At 38.2% G+C, this 18,503-nt stretch overlaps 1 protein-coding gene across 8 annotated transcripts in view; it reads right to left on the reverse strand.

The window, feature by feature from the left end:
* LOC106059497 (uncharacterized) overlaps window positions 1-18,503 on the reverse strand; it is a 106,563-nt gene that overhangs the window by 21,699 nt on the left and 66,361 nt on the right. The gene's annotated exons all lie outside the window — the stretch shown is intronic.

An 18,503-nucleotide genomic window follows, 5' to 3' on the forward strand; every position in this document is an offset into this window, starting at 1 on the left:
AAGAGCCATGGCACCACAATGAACTCTTGTTGAAGACAGACGCAAAAGACGAAAATAAAACTTACATAAACCCCCAGCGGACAACGGCCTACATCAGATGAGGAAAAACATGCAACTGGGTTTGCGTAGTCATGTGAAACATTGCACTGACCCTTTATTTTCGGAATGGAAGACATTGCCATTATTATTCTTAGTTAATTGAATACATTTGGACACAGAGGTCGGTGAAGAGCCAATAGTTCACTCCTGGTCATCGAAAGACTTTTCTTAAGTCAAGCAAGAGTCTTAATTAGTGCCTTCGACACCCGACTCTATCCGACACTCACAAAGGGTAATGCAAACCATATAAATTATCTAAATATACAACCTATAATAAATAAGTATAAAGCAGGGGTGGCCAACCTATGGAACAGGCGCATGCGCCAAAAGTGACGCATTGCACAATTACTAGTGGCGCATTCCACTCGGAAAAAATGTCAAGAAAAAGCATGCCTGTTAGCAAAATAAATAAATAAATGATAATAACTGATTTCTAGAAAAAAAAAGTATTCCACATGAATTTAATTGACTATTTTTTACGACGCTCAAATCCACCGAAATGTTTATAACACTAATTAGACCAAAAAAACAACAACACAGAACACGTTGGTTTAATGTAATTTTTAACATTCGGATGATTTCTAGTGAATACGTATGCGCGTTCGTTTCGTTAGTATTGGATATTATCGATGTTAACTATTTAAGCTTTTTATTAATAAAATGATAATTTCCAAATTTAAAAAAAACTTATTGCCCTTAAGTCACTTAAAGGAAAAACCAAATGGTCAGACATATTTCAGGTAGCAAAGTCATGTCTAGGAAATCCTCAGTCAAATAAAGTTAACTAAAGTATACAATATATATATATATAGCTCCTCCTTCGTGATCGAAGATGGGCACATATCTCATTTCCTATGGACTCAAAGATGGCTGTAAAGTATACTAAGTAATCAATGACTAGTGGAATTACTGGAACTGTAATCTTGTTCAAAAGAATGTTAGATTGTCCTCTTCTAAGATGTCAATGTTTAAACACCTTTATAGCGAAAAAGAACTGAAACTTGTACAAATTGAAGTGGCGCATGAGAATGAGCAAAAGGTTGTCCATCCCTGGCATTAAGCAACACCAAAGTACTATCCCAGAAGATATATAGTACATAAACATGAAGTATGCAACTCAAATGGACCTATTTGAACACTACACAAACACTGTACACTAAAGTGCATTCAGTGTCAGTTGTTGTGTACAGGAGAGATGTTGATATTACACTAGTACCTAAACTGAAGAAAGACGTGAACACTTTGTATGGACAATGTAAACATGGTAAACAGAGTCTACAATGAAATGGACTCAGTACACAGATCAAATATCTTGCAAATAGATTGAACTAAATACTGCTTTAAACCAGAACAATACTCTTGAACAGCGCATGACTGCACACTATGATATCTATTTCAAGTGTTCTCTAAATTTATTGCGGACCTACAGTGATAGTTCAGATGTCAAAAAGTTCAACTCAATGAAAAGAACTGTCAACTTTTTTCTTAAAGAAATTATTATTCTTAATACTTTCAAAGCCACATTAGTTTACAGAAGCGGGTATGCCTTAAATCAAAACATTTCTGACGGCAAGGAAAACACAGTACATGAGAGAGAGAAAAAAAGGAACGATAACTTTACACATTAATTTTTTCAAATAGAAGACTAAATGCGGACATTATGTTTCCAAATGTTTAAGCATGTCCAGTTCATAATGAGACCTGTCTTCCAGTGAGTAAAAGCGATGACACTTTCTTAGGAACATCTAACATTCCATTGAATAAAACACATAAGTAACTCGAAAAGACTCCTCCATGAGCTTCACACTGAATGTTCAGCTTTATCGGGTACATTAGGGTTCTTAAATTTTAGGCTCATTTCATTATAACAGAAATTACGACTCATGGCTTATAAATATATACATTCCAATGAACAACAAAAGAGAAATAACCTTGTGAATAGTTGTAGATTGGAATAAACCAGACACTTACTAGTCTTTGATTTGATAACTGTTGACATTAACTGACATAGAAGGAAAAAAGACTGTCACTTTAAGCTAGCTGGCAACTGGCAGGCCCACTTAGTGTTCAGTGAGATTTCACTTTATGCAAAGGTAATTTTATTACAGCATACAGAGACTGTGCTAGATAGAGTAAAAGAACAGTCTTCTATATAGTGATAACACAGTGAAACATAGCAAACAGTAAATACTATCATTTAGAACAGAAATAGCGACTGTACTAGAAAGAGCAAAAGAACAGTCTTCTATATAGTGATAACACAGTGAAACATAGCAAACATAGCAAACAGTAAATACTATCATTTAGAACAGAAATAGCGACTGTACTAGACAGAGCAAAAGAACAGTCTTCTATAGAGTGATAACACAGTGAAACATAGCAAACAGTAAATACTATCATTTAGAACAGAAATAGCGACTGTACTAGACAGAGCAAAAGCTGTTCTCAAATTCAAACCAGAAACCACTGATTTCAATTATTGCAAAAAGTAAACTTATTGTATATATAGTGTACAAGTTATGGCGCATGAGTAGTACATTCCTACAACTATTTCGAAGTTGTATAGGACAAAACACAGTACGATATTCATGACAGCAACATCAACACTATCGTGTTTCTAAAAGCACATCAACTGTCATTGCCCCCCCCCCCACGCCTTGTCGCGGATTGTCTCTTGTTAATCAGAGCAAGGTGGAGACTATGACACAACAGGCTTACACACTTTTGTCTATCTAGAGACAGTTCAAGTGTGGATCTATTCAAATGGGATCAAAGAAATGCTTCCTTCGTGTGTCACACAAAAGTACTAAGAGCCATTTCAAAAGATTCCACTTTGTTACGTACTCAGAAGTTTCTAGAATTCCTATTAGTCGGCTAGATGAGGTGTTCTAAAAGCTGTACAATTGAACCAGACATTAATGAGCTAGTCACATTTGTGCTCAAACTCCAATCTTAGTCTAGAGTTGAGAACTCCAGGAGACTGAAACCAGCACTAACTCTCAACTGCACAAGTCTGAATGGAATGTATTGGCACGGTGCTGTAATACATGCAATTAGGATTTAGAAAGTGGATATTGACATCGAAAAGTAGGAGAAGCAGAAAAAAAAGTATAGTTTTAAGTGGCTAAGACTCGAAATCGTCATATTTTTTAAATACATATTAGTCATTAATTAATTGGAAACAAAAGCTTATGAAGAAATATTTGTACTATTGGCTACCCCGTCACAATTGATATGAGTTATTAGGTTTGAATTGCTGACCTGTGAGTCTAGAAAACAGTTAAAACGTGACTCAATTATGTGATAGCTGATGTATTAAAAAATTGAGTATAGTAGAGATTATAGCCCTCTAATGTTCACCAAACAAACCAAATTCAGTGACATTGAAAAAACGTTGTTTTTTTTTAAATTTGCTATTAACTAAATATTACTTGGACAGATGACAAGGTAAATTAGACCAAGAAACTGGTTTGTTTTCAGCTGTTACATCCAAATACTGTCATGAGCCTGAAGCGATAGCACACCAGTTTAAAACTAGTCTCAGTAGAGAAACACAAACACATCAGACTGTATGAGGAAGTTTTTTTGTGCTTCGAAACAAGACCTAAAGTTATCAAACATTAGCTTGTGCACACCTCAATTATCACTCTATTCAATAGCTCCTATCATGCCTTAAGATTGTTTTGTTTGATATGACCAATATTGATTTATTGTTGTTTTTAACACATATAAACAAACTCTAAAGACTTTACGCCTAATTATCAACACTATTTCTTTTCAATGACCGAAAGATTTAGAACATAATGCAGTAAGGTTTAGAGACGTTAAAAAAGTATCTCATATATATATATATATATATATATATATATATATATATATATATATATATATATATATATATATATATTATAACATTGCAAATTAATAAAATAAAAGTCTTTTTACATAACATTCATTTTCAACAAATGACTTCATAAATTAAATTATTTGTCTAATAAAATGACACCATTCAGTAGTTGTTGACTGTGCATTCATGGCAAGTAAATCTACACATTTCGAATCTGTTTAATGAAACAAGGATTTAGGTAACACATTTCAGAAATACAATCTCTCACTGAGAAACAAGACCGTCCTACCTGTAGACATTCTTCTAGCCGATTCGCTCAATCAATTCAGTGGTAACGTTATCCGTCAGAAGTGATAACTATCCAGTCAAGCATTAATAGCAGCTAGGCTACACCAGCGACCCCGCCGACCTGGGTCAACCATTAAGCACCAGGGGCTATCACAAGCGACTGAACATAGCGCGAGTACACCCAGACACAAGGGAGATTCTGCACTACGTGTTGGCGGCGCCACATTTACCTTAGGTAGTCAGTAGGAGACAGAACAAGACACACGCCATCTTACACACACTGTTACGTCTACACTAAGTGTCAGAATAGGACACAAGTCAATTGAGGCGACCAAATCATTAGAATCAGCTACATCTCACTCATTTTCTGTGGACACATTTCATTGTTTTTTTATAAAGTCATTTGTTTATCTGCACACCAGTAGATGTCCGTGTTGTGAACTCTGAAACAGAGTGAGCTCAGAAACATTGCACCACGTCATACACTTTCACATGAGGATAACAAAAAAACTCTCTTGACACTTTTTTAAAAAACAAATTTCTCCCTATTAGCTTGCAAATTCTTTATGGAAACAGGGTGGAACCTGGGTTCAAAAATAGCTCAAATGATTTTCTTTTAAATCCTTCCCTAAATGAGCGCGCACAGTGAAAACTCGGGTTTAACTGTTAAATAAAACAAAATAAATCATCAATTTGGCTACCTTGAACTCGCTTTCAGCGGGTATTTCCGTACTCGACTCAAATGTTTCTTTGTGTTTTTAGTACTGAGTGGAAGAAGAAAATCGACGTTCATGAACGCGCAATGTGCCACTATCTTAGGAAGAAATCAGCTGGACTGGAATAGAGGAACTTGATTGTGCTAGCTCAATGGAAACGCTGCTGGCAAAAGGCATGCATTGCAAGAAATAAATCGAATAAGAAATTAAAAACCACTGTCAGCTTCATAAGAATCTCTTTGTCCTTTGTTTCTACGGTAGAGTGTGTCGAGTCTGAACAAACCGAGTACGCTAATTGAGTTTTAATCACCACATATTTTAGGAGACAATTGTGGCGAGAAGGCGAAATACCAAATGTTCAGCAGTTGATCATTGAGAAATCAGCAAATGTCCGCCATGGTTTAGAAGATCTTGATTTTTAAAAACATCTAGATAGTAAGCCAAATATATCTGATACTAACTGCACAATGAATATTTATTTGGGTATTGTGGGAGTGTTAATTACGATTCAATAGACAGAGACAATGCAAGCTTTATTTAATTTTTTTTAATTAAAGAGATTTTCTTTTTATTCTCCAGGCAGCCAGGAGACACTTTACCGAATCAGAGTAACCTATAGCACGAGCATTGCCTTAGACGTAGACCGAACTAGACAGTCACATGATTAGAGGTTAGCCAACCAATACCAAGTAGATTTAATAAGCCTTAGTTGACACATTATTTGTATGTATGGCTGCCTGGTCGTGTGGTATGCGCTCTGGGCTGTCGTTCGGTGGTCACGGGTTCGAACCTTGCCCACTGATGTCCCCCGTCGTCCTTCATGATGTCTGGGCTAGGATATAGTTATCTTCAGAATCTGAAGGAACATCCGAAATATTTATAAACATCACTAATAGGAGATCAAATTATTGGTCTTAACAAAGATGTGGTTTAAATACAAGCTAGTGTTTTTCAACATCAACCTAACAAGCAGACGATACAATAGAGAACCAGGAGCACACTGAAACCTTTTATCTACAAGAGATACAAATGCATGCAGTCAACCCCTTCTTCAGTCTGGGAAATGAGCGATAGTTCTGAACAATACAAACTCACGTCCACTATGATGTTATTTTGTAGGAGAGTTCATGACAGATTCTCAATTGTCTCATTACTGGTTAGTCAAAACAAAAGCTACACTATGTATTTTTTATCAGTACACACGTATTAAATAATAAAGATATATATATATTAAAAGTGCATTGAAAGAACTGATACATCTGAGAATCAGCATTTTACAACTAATTATGTATAATGATCAGTGCCCGCCTAGGATATAGTTAAATAACGCACATCAAGAGAGAGATTTTATAAAATGCATGTTAATGATCATTATCAACAATGCAATCCGGGAAAAAGACAAGAAAAACATATTCAAAGCAGACATTTGATATTTCACAGATTTCAGACTTTCTTTTAGGACAGACCAATCACGCACTAATTCCCTGTTATAGAACGTTAGATTTAAGCTCATTATAGATAACTAAATACTTGGATTAAAAACATTTTACTTAAAAATACCTTGGTGAAGTAGTCTAAGAACAGTTGATTGTTATCCATGTTGGGGATTAGATGGTGGGCAACTAGGTAAGTATCCATGTTGTTAACAAGACATGTTGCTTTTAATTGTGTAACTACACAAGACGTCACTACATATGCAAACTCGACCAAAAGTAAAGCGTATTACGTCAACAGGCACAAAGACGTTTTTCTCCTACGGGCAAAGAAGGGGGAACACTTCATGATGACCTTTCATCACCTGGTCACGAAAAGGTTTCCTCTTTGAAGGGATCAAAACATGACTGACGTGACATTGGTGGACGTATAAGCCAGTGTACTAAAGCTGCCCACTTTAGGACACTACTTACGTATTAGGCAATTGTTCTCTGAAGACATTATCCTCTTCAAATGTTGACTTCGCGTTACAACAACCACAAGACTTTCTATCTGAAATGTCTGGTACTAACAATATCATAGGGAAGATAGATCTTAACCCAGGAGGATGTGTCCACAATATTCAATGCAATGGTCGAGAAATGGGCATATTACTCCAAAATATAGAGAGGTAAATGCGATTACTGGAATACAGTCAATTTGAATCTGAAAACGCCTCTTACAAACTGAAGAATTCTAGAAACTATTTAACAATTTATGCAAATGAAATTTGTTTTTTCTTTCTTGAGTATAAAAATGTAACACAAATCTATTGAAGCATGTATCCCAAATTGCTAATAAAAAATTATAAGTAATTCTATAACATTAAAGCTATGCAACATAATTGTATTTCAACCAACAGGTAAAGGGGATGTAATTAGGGAATCAGTGGGAAATGAGTAAAAGAATTTTGGAGTGTAGTACCTATGACTCGATCAGCTCAGTCAACATAGGCTAAAAGTATGACAAAGTTCCTAGAAGAATAAGTATCATACCGAAGAATTTTGACTAACTTTGTAGCGCGATAACACTAGAAACATCTCAGGCTGTTTGACAAAGTCGAAGGGGAAGCCTAAATCAAACAGCTCTTCTGACTGTTCAAGAGACATCGGCGACAGTACACTGATCTATGTGTATGAAAGGAGTCCATATCCCTTTCCTTTATACTATTGGGCTGACCTTACGTGACACAAACTTCGAATGTGATCAGCTTTCTAGTCCCATGTAGTGTTGCGCCATCACCGATACCCATTTAAGAAACGTGAACAGTTGAACATACTTTTAAATCATGGTCCAAGTTCCTTACATACGTTCTGCATTAATGCATTACCCAGACTAAGTTCAAAACAAACACTTCACTATAATAATCAATGATGCAGACAAGTAGGTCTAGAATCTAAATGTAGGGGAGCTAACAAGTAGGATTAACCTAAATGCATATGATCTCATAATCGCAATCTAAAAACAAGAGCAACAAAAAATACTTTTAAAAAAAAGCCTATATAAGTGTAACTGAATCAATTAGTTTGGACCAGTTGTGTAATTACATGTATGATTGACCTAGAAATATAAATCTATGCGATTAGAAATGGTTTTACCAATTGTTTTTGTTTCGTCGCTTGTAGCTTTCTCAATGCGCTCCCATCCTATCACTTGTCTGGACCAGTTGTGAAGGGAGAGGGAAGAAGGGGGTATCTTGGTCAATGTTTACATGATCGTTTTTTAATTGCATTAAAAATGTTCACTCAGGGGTCAAGACTCCTCAAGGGGGGTAATTCATCTTAAACCACCACATTGTCAAGTCCGATTTCTTTCCCTTGTTCAAGATACCAAACAAAATAATTAATTACAAATAGTAAATTAACTTTTTTTTTTTTAATTAATTCTTGTGTAATCAGGTAAATGAAATAGCTGCAAATTTTCAGCTTAATCCAAGATTGGGTGTGGGAGAAATAACGTGAACAAACTTTTTAATAGACAGACAGACCAACAACAGAGTGAGTTGATATAAGCTTTGTAAAAAAATAATTCTTCAGCTACACTATAGATAAAATAGACTAATAGTCTACATGGAATTCAAATATAAAAGTAAAGTAAAGTTCCCCTTTCAGACCTTGTGATCTATAGAGCAGATGATGTTAAGGTTACCTTAAAGAAATGGAAATTCTTTATGTCTTTCTGTGTATTAAATAATCGAAATAATGACCCAAGCAAAAATATAAAAAATAATTTAAATAAAAAAGCTCATATTGACTACCATAAACTTCTAAATATTTGTTACTTTTTAAAAAATTGATTCATGTGTTGTCATCGACAATGAATAAATGTGCGTCATTTCAACATGATCTGAGAATGGGAAGTGAGAGAAAAAAAAGTGCAGAGAATCATCCAGTAAGTTCAGCTTTGTAATAATATTAATAATAATAATAATAATAACTATTATTCATTAAACTCCGTTTGTATGAGGAATAGAGAGGCAAAAGACCTGGACAAAGGACTCCCCCCCCCCCCCAAGTTATACATAAACTGTCAATTTCTATTAAAATCGTCAAAACGGTTCCGTGTCCACCCAGTGTCCCATTTCCAGTTTTCTTGTTGAAGTTTGTCAGCTAATAGGAGGAATTGTAAAAAGCTATGTTTAGCGGCATCTATTGAAGCTAGATGTAACAAGTTTAGAAAGGAAAACGCTGCACCACTGACATCACAGGGTGTAGCCAGGCTGAGATAACACAAGGTCTGGCCTTACACTCAATTAGTAAAGGGAAGTCAGGTCAAGCAGTATGTCATTACTGTATAGGATGCTAGGTTACACCTGACAGGTAACAAAGGAGTTCATTATACCAGAAACTGGGGGGGGGGGGGAGAGGAATTGGAAGGGAAATTTAAAAAAAAAAGAGGGTGACTTTAAATAAAGTAAACAAGCTACTTGTTTTGAAATAGTAAAAATAGTAACACTCATAGGCCAGGTACTTCTACACTTGGACGTGCAAAAATATTTACAGTGATGTGTCAGTTAGCCCAGAGCCATAGCAGAAATTATGTTGGACACTTCACAGTGAGGCTATGTTAGCTCATCACGTTTTAAGGTAGACATAACAATTTGCTTTGAATGTATCACGCTGATGGCTACGTAATATGTAGCCTACCACCAAGTGTGAGTGTGTCTGTATTTGGAACACAATTTTATCTCAAACTATTTCTGTGCAAGCGTCATTGGTGATTGGCCAACGTGCAGATGCAAGTGTATATAGATCTATGTTCTATCAATAAAAACCCACATCCGTGTTTGTTTTTTTTGGGGGGAGGCCACGGTTAACGAGGTTGTCATGTGGCCAGCAAAACGACCATCCGCCTTTACTTTTCCAAACTAATGTCAGCTGGGGGGACTCAGAGGCGCCCTAAAGATCCCGAAATCCTCCATAGGTGTTTGTACGACCAGGAAATAAACACCACTAAACGGCTTAGTTGATATTTATTACTAGTCGACCGGCGGCGTAGCATACGCCGCTATTTTACAGGGCCGGCCTTAGGTGACCGGAGTGGGCCACGCACTTTCATAGAACCCGCGCTAATTCTAGGTGTATAAATTATTAAATTAAACCATTGTATAACTTATAACAGACTTCCCGCGGCCTCCTGTCGATTTACCAGGAGCCCTTAGAAATCTCCTGAAATTGCAAAGTATACGAAAAAGTCATGGAAATATCCTGAAATTATTAAAATCTTTAAAACACTCATACAAATCTCCCGAAATATATATACACACACACACACACACACACACATATATATATATATATATATATATATATATATATATATATATATATATATATATATATATATATATATATATATATATATATATATATATATATATATATATATATATATATATATATATATTGTCATTTTGGGGTGTCATTCAATATGGAAAATGCCAATCCTACGCGCGATAAAAAAACGGCCCTACTTTTTAGATACGGGTGAATACAGAGTAGATTACTTGTTCTTCCCCCACCCCCTCTTTTTTCGCCGCTACTACTTCTTGCTTGCGTGTCTAAACTCTTGAGCCATGAAGAGAGTTATATATAGAGATGATTAGGAACACCTCGCCTATAGCTCAACACAGTCTTTCGTGCAATAAATAATCATCGTAGGTTGGTTTGTGAGCTCAGCCAATGCACATCCGTGAATGGATCAAAAAGGTACGAGCTTTTTGTTTCTGGTAATGTTATAATATGAGATTGGGATTTGTGTTTCTAGTCTCAATGCGTTATGTACTCGATATAGGACATAACGTTAAACCCAGAAAACTTCTTATCTTAAAGATCCCTTTTCTCCGAAGATTGTTGACGAGGTCAGTTTTTAACTTTTCCTTCATTCATCGTGTATACTTAAAGCCCCAAACGTTTGTTTTCAGAGATGTTACCTAGAAGCTTTGCAAGAAAAAGAAGAACAAGCCTTAGCTACGAATGGGAGCTGTCACAGATGTGTGTGTGTGTGTGTGTGTGAGCAAGTTAATTATTTTGTTAGGTGTTTTCACGGCTCACCAACAGACTTGACAGAGTACAGACAAAGGGTAGGAATAGTGTGACACTTAGATGTATAGCTTTTAGGGCGACTCGATACCCGTAAGATGGGACAGATACGGAAGATTTAGTAGCGTTAGTTTAGGCGTGGGTTAGGGTCTCCGCCTATATAGAGTAGAGTTTTGGGGCAGTCGGGACACAGCGCCATGTAGTGTTAGCAGGGGCGTGTGTCGTGTGCTAGGCGTTTTCTGGTAAACGACACATACAAACATTGGGAGCTGGCTCGCGATCTTGGCTCCAAGAGGTGTGAGCTGTTTGCCAGAGACAACATGTAGGAATTAATTCTTAGGGACCAGGGTAAGAAGAAATGTTTTTATTAGTTATATATCTAGCATTAGATGTTAGTTTATTATGAATAAATTGAATGGCGCTTTAGCTAGTTGTTAGTTGGTTATTTGTTTATTTAGAGTGACAGTCTGAGTGAAGGCAGTCTTAGTCAAAAGTCGCAGTGATAGTCTGAGTGACAGTCAAGATTCGCTGTCATAGTCAGAGTCCGAGGCGGTAGATAGCAGTCTGTGTAGCAGTATGTGACAGTCTAAGGTAGCCAGGGGGGGGGGTTTGGGTTTTCAAACCCTCCCCGAAATGAAATCCCCCCCCCCAAGGGGGGGAGGGGGGGGGAGACGGACTTTAGTGACTGATTTTTTGCTTTGATTTTCTTTATTTTAGGTGAGATTTTAATACTAAAGCATCACTTGCCCCAGCGCAGCCAATGGGGTTTTGAGTTTAAAACCCCAACCATGGGGTTTTGAGTTTGAAACCCCCTGCCACGGGGGGGGGGGGGGGGGGGGAATACGGACGTTAGTGACTGATTTTTCGCTTTGATTTTCTTTATTTTAGGTGAGATTTTAATACTAAACCATCACTTGCCCCAGCGCAGCCAATGGGGTCTTGAGTTTAAAAACCCCTGCCACGGGGAGGGGGGGCGGGGAAATACGGACTTTAGTGACTGATTTTTTGCTTTGATTTTCTTTATTTTAGGTGAGATTTTAATACTAAACCAGGGGTTTTGAGTTTGAAACCCCCCTACCAGGGATTTTTGTAGTTAAATCCCCCCCCCCTTTCTATAAAACAAAACACACACAAAATTCAAACGATAATCCCCAAATTCCAAGTGCACAGTTAAGGAAGATTTTGATTTTAAAACCCCTCCAAAATTTACGATAGACCCCCTCTTCAATATGAAAAAAAAAGCAAATTATGCACTCAAAATGTTATGAGCGAAGCTAAATGGGTTTTGACTCAGTTTTAAGTTTAAACTTCCCTTTAGTGGAGTTTGAAGCAAAGAAATACATCTTCAATAAAAAAAAAAAAAAAAGCAAATTACACACTCTAAAATCTAAGAGCGTAGCCATATGGGATTTGAGTTTAACCCCCCCCCCCCCGCCAGCGGGGTTTGAAGATAAAAAATATATCTTCAATGTAAAAAACAAAAAAAAGCAAATTACGCACTAAAAATGCTATGAGCGTTGCCAAAAGGGGTTTTGAGTTTATATCCCCCTTCACGGGGGTTTGATACTAAAAAATACCTCTTCAATATAAAAAAAGCAAATTACACACTAAAATTATTTGAGCGTAGCCAAGCCAATAGGGGTTTTGATTTTAAATTCCTTTCCTCCAGATGGTTTTGAGTCTAAAATCCCCCTATAGAGCGTTTTGAGGTGGAAAACCTATATCTTCAATATTACTACAGTTACCAAATTCTATGATCGTAGCTAATTGGGGTTTTGAATTTAAAAAACAACAACTAAGTCCTGAGATTTTTAGCTTAAAACCTCTAACAGATGATTCTGACGATCAAATCTCACTTTTCGATATAAAATCTAAAGCAAACTACATTCATCTAATTCCTAGAGCGTATCCAAGAGAGGTTACACATTCTACCAGTGGCTGGGCTCCATTAATAAAGTGCAGTGAATAGTCATCTGCCGAAATTGAAAAACACTAAATGTGGCTCAACAAAGATGGCTAAGACAGATTTTAGGAGTCAGTTATTGAGATCGGGTCTAAATCAAGGAAATCCTATGCCGAACTGGGAGTCAACTCCATAGTAAAATTGTGACAGAGCGTTGCATGAGGTTTGAGGGACATGTTCTCCGACAAAATAAATTACGCTTAATAAGAGTTGCGATGACATCCTAATACAACTTGGCGCCACACATTCATGGAGGTCCTAGGAGCAGGTGGGAAGAGGCTTCAGAAATTACCAGTGACAGATTTTTGTGGCAACAGATTGACGGCAAATGCGCCGAACGGCCCGGCAGGGTCTTAGTCAGTAAAAAAAATGCACATAAATTTTTTAAATAAGACTTTTTAATAGCAGGAAAATGCACTGTAGATACCTCAGAGTATGCATTTTGTTGGCATTCTATGCCAGAAATAGTGCTTGGCCGCGGGGCTCGCCCCGCGCTAGGGTGAGCTCCTAGAGCTTCCTCAGACCCCCTTGCTGGCAATGGCGGGGAGTCAACAATTTTTTCTACTAACTACAGGAAGAACCTATTCTAGGGCACAATAAACGTGTTTCGAAAGAATGAAAGGTCAGAATGTAATAAAGATTATGAACACACACATACATACAAATATTTTTTTTTCGGGGGGGGGGGCGCTACCCCCCCCCCCCGAAAAAAAATCCTGGCTACGCCCATGTAGACAGATGTTAGCTGGCGAAGACCAGATAGCAAGACAATGAGCGACATGCAGTGATTGACATCAGATGACATGGACAGAGGTACTGAACTCTAATGCAGTCTGCGGCGCTGGGTCCAGTGCATGGAGGAGGGAGTAGCCGTGGTGGTCTAATTGGCATGGGTGACTAATTGCTGTGTTGTTGATTGTGTCTTTATTGTTTATTATGTTAACTGATACAATAGTTTTATTGGTATATAGGATTGAAGCCACTTGTCTTATGTTTTTATTTTATGTTATTAATAAATGAAATTGCAGTTATCAATACATTCATATATCTATTATTACATTTTTTTACATGATTTTAAAGTGGCCATCGATGCCCTATTTAGAATATTAAATATTAGTTATAATTAGAGAGTTGGACTTTATAAGTATTGTTACAAATGAACAGTGATAGGTAGAGGTCAACGTATGACCCCGGCGAGATGACACAGCAGCTAGTGTTCCCTGGAATCTAAATGTACAAACAAAGACAGGATGTGACGTGCCCTCACGTGTTGTTCCAGGGGACGAACAGATCTAAGTAGGGGGACAGTTACTAATGAACAGTGACAGATAGAGGTCACTACGTGTGACCCCAACTTGATGACACTGCAGCCGATGTTTTCTGGAATCTACATGTATAAACAAAGACAGGATGTGACGTTTCCTCACGTGTTATTTCAGAGAATACTAGCCGTGTTTGTGCAACTTTGGACAAGCGATTAGGGACTCTATATAAGCCAGAGAGTTAATGTTAAAGTCAGTCGTATGGAGTCGTATGGAGTCGTGAGTGAGCCGTTACAGTCGATACAGACTATGTAAGACGTGTGCGGCTCTGTGGAAGAGAAATGTGTACGACTCGATGCAAGTTAACTAGGGTAGAGTTAACTGGAGTGGACTACTGTCGTTAAAGTCTATACAGCGAACTACAGTGGACTTGAGCCGTTACAGTCGATACAGTCGATGTAAGACGTGTGCGGCTCTGATTCGGTAGACTTGAGTACGACTTGGTTCAGCTTTGGGAGACCTGGAGCGACACTGGGAAGTGTGTCGTTGGTCTGTTCTGTGGAATACGGCTCGAGGAAAGTTGAGAAGGGATGAATTGCAACGAAGTGAAGAGATGAATTGCAACGAAGTATAGCTAACTGTAAACTGACAGATATTGTACATTCTTCTACGCTACATGTTACAGTGACGAATTGTTAGAGTTAATAGTCATTAAAGTTATATGAAACTGAAAGTTTAGTCGTCAAGTTCTTTACAGTGTTTTTATTTGTGTGCCTACTAATACTTCTAGCCAGAAGATTCAGAAATACGTAACAATTGGTGTCAGAAGTGGGATCTTTCTGGCTAGAATGTGCTCCATCAAACTTCTTAATGAACTTGACATGAAAGAACTTAGACAAGAGCTTCGAGAAAGAGGTCTACAGCTTAACGGAAATAAGGAAACGCTAACAGCACGTCTCAGACTAGCCCTGTTGGAGGAAGATGAGAATCCAGACACTTGCCAATTTGAAATCAAACCTAATACGATGGAGCTCCTGAGAACTTTGCAATACAAAATGAACTCGGTGAAAGAGAGCATTAAGGAGATAGAATCAGAAATCAACACCAGATTTTCTTCATGTAACCAGTTGACCAAAGCCATGAATGAGAATGAACAAATAGCTACCACGCCCAACAAGACAGAAGAACAAACAGATACGATAAAAGATCAAACGAGAATCATGATTAACGAGCTACTGAACACTCAGCAGTATCAGATTGAGTCGACAGATGAAAGAACTACACCATTGATGAACAGCGAACAATTGTCCAACCAAGAACGTGGCGATACAGACAATTACGATAGGGATGCTGGTGATGGTTGTGCTGTCTGTGACTGTGATGGTAAACCAAACGAATGTGGCCCACGGGAAATGAAAAGAGACGGTAGCTGTTACTATTTCAACGAGAAGCAGAATGAGACCGCTGAGGAAACAATAGAAGAGACCTATAGTTTGACCGAAGCTTTAGCTATAGATATACCTGATATGAGTACCTCAACTAGCCAAACAGATCAAGACAACTTTGGGTCTGCGTCCAAGCCTGTTGCTGTGGGCCTTAAAGACTTCTGTCTATCTGTCATTGTCTACGAGAGGAACTCGAAGCTGGATTATTGCACCCATGCGTTTGACAAGAACTGTACGTACGTAGCTATGCAAGAAGACTGTGAATGCCAAGAAATACACCAACAAGCTCTAGACTTAACAGAAGCTTGTACAGCTATCAAGGTAGGCGGGAGAAGCCCTGGTGATAGTCAAGGAATTACAATAGAAACTGATGCTGAAGTTGATGGACCTTTGCACGTTGAATGTTATCAACCTGCCCCACAGTCGAGTCCTCCAGACTCGGATGAAGGTGATGACGTGTTTGACAACTTGCCTTCAAGTGGACTTGCAGCTCATTCGCAAAGCACCCATCGAAGAATAATGCTGAAGCAACTTGTTAGATCAACAGTCTTGATGACTACAGCTATGAAATGCCATACCTTCCTATGTGCTAAGAAGCTGCCATCAGCATTGATCGACAAGAAAGCAAGCCAACGACAACGACATCAACGCAACCAAAGAAATATCAAATTGAGGAGGCGGAGAAAGCGACATATGCAGAGTGCAACGTGGATGGCTCTGACAAGATCAAGATACAAACCCACCCCTTCTCCCACTGATAGACCCCCACCTGCATTTATGAAACTCCATAACCCATGTTGTTAGAAAACAAGCCCACCACTTCTCCCACTGATAGACCCCTACCTGCACTGATGAAACTCCACAGCCCATGTTTTTAGAAAGATTCTGTCCGGAACCATCAGACCAAAGAAGAAAGCCTTACTATCAGTTGAAAGTGTGAAGCCACTAAAGAATAATTTAAGAACATTCCTCATGAGAATAGCTTGATGAAGTATAACAAAGGTTTTAGAAGAACGCTAATTAAGTCAGAAGCAAGAAGGACAGAAAAGAAGTAGTTTAAAGATGTCAGAACTGTAGTGAGTAACCATCTGTGACAGAACTGTACAAGAAGATCAACCCAACAGACATCGTACAAACCCAAAGTCAGTTGCTGTTGTAAGAAGAACATGTGAATATTGCTGTACTGTTATGAACCTGTGTATCTCTGAAGAAGCTCTGTAAAAAGATGCTGGAGAATGTAAAACTCAGCCTGTGAAGCACGAACTCGTTAGAATGCTGATGAATTTTCTCGACAAGAGTGCCCAATGTCGTCATCTGAAGGTCGATGTTTCCATACCAAGATTGATGAAAACATTTGTGAGGAACTGCTGAAAAATGAGGATTTGGCTCCCATTCTTCTATGGAAAGAAGATGGACAACGGCCAGGTTGAAAGAACATCTCTGAGAAGGGGGCAACCACCAAAGCTTCCTACTTGATCGTCGATCGATTTCATCAGTATCGTGATGAAGTAGAATCTGTTCGGGACGAACAGATCTAAGAAGGGGGCAGTGTTACAAATGAACAGTGATAGGTAGAGGTCAACGTATGACCCCGGCGAGATGACACAGCAGCTAGTGTTCCCTGGAATCTAAATGTACAAACAAAGACAGGATGTGACGTGCCCTCACGTGTTGTTCCAGGGGACGAACAGATCTAAGTAGGGGGACAGTTACTAATGAACAGTGACAGATAGAGGTCACTACGTGTGACCCCAACTTGATGACACTGCAGCCGATGTTTTCTGGAATCTACATGTATAAACAAAGACAGGATGTGACGTTTCCTCACGTGTTATTTCAGAGAATACTAGCCGTGTTTGTGCAACTTTGGACAAGCGATTAGGGACTCTATATAAGCCAGAGAGTTAATGTTAAAGTCAGTCGTATGGAGTCGTATGGAGTCGTGAGTGAGCCGTTACAGTCGATACAGACTATGTAAGACGTGTGCGGCTCTGTGGAAGAGAAATGTGTACGACTCGATGCAAGTTAACTAGGGTAGAGTTAACTGGAGTGGACTACTGTCGTTAAAGTCTATACAGCGAACTACAGTGGACTTGAGCCGTTACAGTCGATACAGTCGATGTAAGACGTGTGCGGCTCTGATTCGGTAGACTTGAGTACGACTTGGTTCAGCTTTGGGAGACCTGGAGCGACACTGGGAAGTGTGTCGTTGGTCTGTTCTGTGGAATACGGCTCGAGGAAAGTTGAGAAGGGATGAATTGCAACGAAGTGAAGAGATGAATTGCAACGAAGTATAGCTAACTGTAAACTGACAGATATTGTACATTCTTCTACGCTACATGTTACAGTGACGAATTGTTAGAGTTAATAGTCATTAAAGTTATATGAAACTGAAAGTTTAGTCGTCAAGTTCTTTACAGTGTTTTTATTTGTGTGCCTACTAATACTTCTAGCCAGAAGATTCAGAAATACGTAACAGTATTCATTATGTGGTCATTTATGTTGTGACATTGTTGTCATTAGTTTAATTTATATACATTCAAAGTACTCTAATAATTATGCAGACACAGTAATTACACGCACCAAGAGAGAGAGAGAGACGAAAAGAGCCAATGGAATAATGCTGGTACATTTATATATTAGAAAATAAGTAAAATGAGGTTGTGACCAATGAAGGACAATCGGGTCGTGACAGGAGCAATAACGTAGACGTAGTCAAAACTTGTTGGTGAGTGAAACCTCAATAGAATACATCTCCCGCACACTGAATATCTAATATTTGGTATGGGGCCTCCATTTGAAGCCTAAATGTTACACAATTCTATACATTGCAATTCTGTCTATAAAACTGTATTTTAGATATGTAGAA

The sequence above is a fragment of the Biomphalaria glabrata genome, chromosome 6 (assembly GCF_947242115.1).
Source record: "Biomphalaria glabrata chromosome 6, xgBioGlab47.1, whole genome shotgun sequence".
Taxonomy (NCBI): Eukaryota; Metazoa; Mollusca; class Gastropoda; family Planorbidae; genus Biomphalaria; species Biomphalaria glabrata.